Source organism: Thamnophis sirtalis, unplaced genomic scaffold (assembly GCF_051295495.1).
Source record: "Thamnophis sirtalis isolate CommonGarterSnake01/CBP01778 unplaced genomic scaffold, rThaSir2_p1.2 scaffold_12, whole genome shotgun sequence".
NCBI lineage: Eukaryota > Metazoa > Chordata > Lepidosauria > Squamata > Natricidae > Thamnophis > Thamnophis sirtalis.
Window position 1 is genome coordinate 47,804,148 of NW_028261392.1, and position 6,000 is coordinate 47,810,147.

Below are 6,000 nucleotides of genomic sequence, written 5' to 3' on the forward strand. Positions count from 1 at the left end.
TGCATTTTACCATATGTGGGGTGGAGTGCATGGAGAGTAAAGCACTGATTTCTCCAAATGTCACCAATTTTTTATAAAAATTCCTTTAGCCCATGCATCAATGTTGTCAACATAAGTCATATGTGCTCTATAATGTTTTGTTATGGTGAACAAATGTAAAAGGAATCTCCACATTTTCCTTACATTTTCAAAAATAGACTATCGTAATGATGTAAGTGATCACTGCTAAAATCTCGACTATTTTTCTTCTTCTGCAGCATTATACTTCCTGATGATATAAGTAATACAGTTCAAATGTTTTGATATTAATAGATTCAAAACAAGTAGAAATTCCAGATTTTGCAATGGTGAAAACATTTTAAACATCTGGCATGTATTCTAATAAAAAAGGATGAAACATGATGGAGAATAGCTAGCTTAAAGCTTGTCTTGTTCTCAGTTTGATTCTCTAGGGGCAGATCAGCCCTGGGAAAAGCACTGACAAGACTTCCAAAAATAGTTACCATGTTATAATTTTGAATGTAACAGAAAAAGAAAATGCATAAATATGGGATGGCAGAACAATTATACTAAATGTAAATGAAAATTAATTGAAATATAAATAAAATTAGGTTTTGTCCTAGCATCATCCCTACTTTTTGGAATGCTGTTTCCCTTTACATTCTGGTTTCTGATTAGGTGGATTACTAATCAGGGCTGAAAGAGAGTGACTACCCTAGAGTCACCCAGTTGGCTTTCATGGCTAAGAGGGGCATGAACTCATGGTCTTCTGCTTTCTAGCTTGATCCACTAGACCAAACTGACTCTTACAAAAGCTGTAACAAAGCAATACCTAAATGCTAAAGAAAGGTTGCTTGGTATTTTTTCAAATCAAATTACAAGCACATTGTGTAAACAAACTGGTCCTCCAGATGTTATGGAGCCACAGTAAATCATGTTTCCTAAAGGAATGTTGGGAATTGAAAGTCAACAATATCAGAACCTCACAGATTCATGGAAGAAAGTGGTAAAAACTGCTTCACTAACCATGGATCATGAAGACATCATCACTGAGCTTGACTTCAATATTCATTAAGTTACATTAAATTCCTACTTAGATCTCATGTTATTTTTTAAAGCAATAAGTAGCAGACATAGGTGCTATAGAACAAATCAAACCTATGGCTGAAGCCTATGTACATAAAGTTACTTCAGGTAATTATTCTAAAACAAATTTAATAAGAATAGAAAAAAATCACAGTTACAAAGATCAAGGCTTTAATAGCTATTTTTTTTTAAAACAAAGACTTCCTTTGCCATAGCAGTGTAGAATAAAATGAGCCAAACTGAAACATATACATATGTAGCCACATAATCAAATATTGTAATATCTGGAATGATCTTCCATTACAATTTTGCAGCATCTTTATCACAAGGTAAGTACCTTTCCTTCCAAATTGCTCACTCATAAAATAAATGCAGCTATAAAACTCTGCATGAATTGTCATTTCAAAAGGTCAGGGAACTTACAATCAGCTGTTTAGCACTAGAAATGGGAAGTGTGTGCTATATAAACATAGGAGACTAGACAAGTCTAAATTTGTAAACTACCAAGATAGGAGATTACCATCATCTATTCTATATGCACTGTTCTGAATTCTTTTGAAGACAGAAGTGAAAGACACACATACTATATATCCCTTTTTAGAGAATGGTATTTTATTCAAAGGCAGAGAAACTTCCATGTTGAAAGAGTTGAGCACATTTAGTCTTTTCTAATATTACAGATAAACAGAGTTGGAAGGGACTTTGTAGATCATCTAGTCCAACCACCCCCTGCCCAAGCAGGAGATCCTACACCATTTCTGACAAATAGCAGTCCAATCTCTTCTTGAAAGCCTCCAGTGATGAAGCTCCCACAATTTCCAAAGGCAAGCTGTTCCATTGGTTGATTATTCTCACTGCCAGAAAATTTCTCCTTATTTCTAGGTTGAATCTCTCCTTGATCAGTTTCCATCCATTATTCCTTGTCTGGACTTCAGGTGCCTTGGAAAATAGCTTGATCCCTTCCTCTCTGTGGCAGCCCCTCAAATATTGGAACACTGCTATCATGTCTCCCCTGGTCCTTCTCTTCACTAGACTAGCCGTGCCCAATTCCTGTAACCGTTCTTCATATGTTTTAGTCTCCAGTCCCCTAATCATCCTGATTGCTCTTCTCTGCATTTTTCTAGAGTCTTTTGTATAGTGTAGTTACCAAAACTGGAAGCAGTATTGTAGGTATGGTTTTACTTTATAGAGTGTTATTAGTACCTCACTTGATCTTGATTGTATCCCTCTGTTAATGCAACTTAGAATTACGTTGACTTTTTTGGCTGCCGCTGCACACTACTGGCTCATATTTAATTGGTTGGCCACTAAGACTCCAAGATCCCTCTCACAGTTACGCTATTAAGCCTGATTTCACCCAGTCTATATTTGTACTTTTGGTTTTTCTTTTCTAAGTGTAAGGCTTTACTTTTTCTACATTAAATTTCATTTTGTTATATTGGGCCCAGTGTTCAAATCTGTCAAGATCCATCTGGATCTTGAGCCTATCATCTAGAGTGTTGGCTATTCCTGCCAGCTTAGTATCATCTGCAAATTTGGTAAATCCTCCTATTCTCTCATCTAATCCGTTTATGAAGATATTGAAGAGTATTGGGCCTAAGATGGAACCTTCTCTGTAGATGTAGACCCATTAAGAACTACTCATTGAGTATAGTTTGTCAGCCATTTATACATCCATCTGGTGGTGAGGCTATCTCACTTTTTTCTAGTTTGTGGTCTACTTTGTTGAAAGCCTTGCTGAAGTCTATTATGTCCACAGTATTTCCCTGGTCTACTAATTTAGTCACTATGTTGAAAAATGAAATAAGATTGGTTTGGTATGATCTGTTTTTAACAAACCCATACTGACTGCTAGTTATTACTTTACTTGTTTCTAGATGTTTGCAGATCTGTATTTTTTAAATTATCTTTTCTAGTATGTTCTTAGACCGACTGTTTCCTTGATTTTTTTTTCTTGTTATTTATATGTTGGAAGAAACTTTTAAAATTATCTTTGACTTTTGTTGCAAGTCTTTGTTCATTCTGAACGTTTGCTTTCCTGACTTCATATTTGCAGATTCTGGCTATCTGCTGATATTCTGCCTCAGTTGTGTGTCCCTCTTTCCATTTTTTGCACTTGTCCTTTTTGTCTTTCAATTTGTCAGAGAGATCTTTGTGCAGCAATGCTGGTTTCTTCTTGGATTTCTTGTTTTTCTTTCTCATTGGTATTGTGCTGATAAGGGCTTTTATGATCATATTTTTGAGAGTTTCCCAAGATTCTTGAGTTGTTTTCCGCTGTAGGATTTTTATCCAAGGAATCTTTCCCAACTCTCTGAGTTTATTAAAATCAGCTTTTTTGAAATCTAAGACTCTGGTATCATTTGGTTCCATTGCTTGTGCTTGTGTTATGTTGAATTCTAGTATGACATGGTCACTCTCACCCAAGGTTCCTGCAGTTTCAATTCCTTCTATCACTTCTTTTCTGTTTGCAAGAATTAAGTCCAGTATGGCTGTCACTCTGGTTTCCCCCTCTACCTTTTGGACAACAAAGTTGTCAGCTAGGTTGGTTAGGAATTTATTTGATTTCTCACTTGGTACAGAATTAGTCTTCCAATTGATATCAGGGTAATTGAATTCCCTCATTACTATTATAGTAATGTACTACATATATTTATTAGTTGGTTAGCAAAAAGGACATCTATTTTTTCTGCTTGATAGACCTATGTGTCAGGCTGATTAGGGGTGCTACTTGGAACCCTGACATTATGGCCATGCCATTCTTTTTTTCTTTTATATTGACCCATATGCATTCTAGGAGAAGAGAAGAGATATCTCTCCAGCTATTTCCTAGTCAGTGGCATTACTCAGCTATACCTGGCTGTTTTGTGATGGGAGAGAGTGATTATGGCTGAAAAATCATAAATGTAGAAAAAAATGGGCATGGCCACTTTCTGCTTTGACTACATATCCCTTGGGCTGCCAAATCTCCCCTTTCACTTCCGGAAAACTAACATGGTGCCCTGAATTCCCCCAAAGGTTACTTATTCATTTGTCAGCACATAAGAGCTCCAATAATAACATTAAATTAACAATGAAAACATACTGCTGAGACCAAGCTGTAAAAAGCATGCTAAAAGTAAAGCTGTGAGAGAATAGCAAAAAAAAAAAAAAAACCAACTACTTTTGACTTAGGATAATAAAACAGATTTAACTTGAAGCCTAAAATATTAAATCTTCAAACAGATATTCCTAAAGAAACCTAATCCAATTCTGACATGATATCATCTGGACTGAGCCTTTGCAATTGAACATATTAGAAGCAAGATAAAATAGCAGTAACTAGATAAATAAAAGAAAAATTGCATGGATTTTAAATACTGCTGAATGATTGAGAAATAATAAGAATGTGTCCCTGAGGATAAACAAGAAACGTTATGCTTTCCCTGTTTTCCATTCCCAGTTTCTGTCTATCAAGAATTTCTCTTTCACATTTATTACTGAACTGAACCAAGGGGCAGATCAAGTTCCTTTGAGATCATTTCCAATACAGTAATATCAGGAAAAAATTCACTTCATTTTAAGATTGTGTAAAATGGGATGCTGGAGATCTATGAACAAATCTTCCTAGCATCTTTCATTATATATGTCTCACTCTATATCACTTTTATGCATGTGTATACACTACAAGATTTCCCCAGCTATATCTAACTATACCACAATCATGCCCTAAGTTCATCTATATGCCAGGGCACAATCTCATTGCCTACCCCATGCCTGTAACAGGCTTCAATCACCCTTAGCAGAACCATTGCTAAAGTAAAGGAGTGGGGGATACCTTCAGGTTAGGGTTGAATCCTGAGGAGTGCCTTGACAAGATCTTCAGAAATGATTTGCTGTTGCCATATTCTTAAGGCTAAGAGAAAGACTGGTCCAAAGTTTCATCCCTAAAGTGGGGATAGAATTCTCAGTCTTCCAGTTTCTAGCATAGTGCTTTAACCACTACATCAAACTGGCTGTCTTCTAAAGTAGTACTTTTTTAATGCAAGGGAAACAATGGAGACAGTAGTTTTCATTTCAGCATCATTTTCTGTCAGCTCAATGATGTATAGACAGCACTTCAAATTTAGCAATGGAGAAAAGTCCATATGTAGGGCTAATCAGAACTAGACTGCAAAATCTGAATGAAAACTAGATTCATAGCCTTAAAGTATTACAACATTCTGTAGCTCTTTGTTACTATATAATGCTCACACATAATTTTGTAGCCCAGATCTAGTAGCCCTATCCATACAGATAAAGGAGAACAAAGGTTTATTCACGTAAATGTTTACCAATCAATAGCCTTAACAGTCTGGCCAGCTGAAAAAGTCACATTTAATGAGCCTGCTTTATCTTGTGAAAAGTAGCCAATCACTGCAATCTGCATTCAACTTCCATTCTAAGAGGTATCCTATTGCTTCATGAAGCGTGGCACTGATACTTCATGGAAAGGAAAGTGTCTAATTGCTCTTCAAATCACCCCAAGACAGTGTGCATGAATACAAATCTATACATCTTCCTCAGAAATGTTCTAATGGTTCCAAGATTCAACATTCATTGTTTGCCAAAGGCATATTAGACCCCATATTCTTTTTTTATAAAGATTTTTTTTATTTATGAATAAACACAAACAGACAAAACACAAAAAACCCTACCAAACTATCTTCCATTACAAATTGTAGAAAGTGTGTCGATTGGCTACAAAAACTTCCATGCATCCCTTCCACAGTCATCACCTACAATTCATATCAAATCATATATTTTAAATCAAATATACATGTACATATACATATACATATACATATACATATACATATACATATACATATACATATACATATACATATACATATACATATACATATACATATACATATACATATACATATACATATA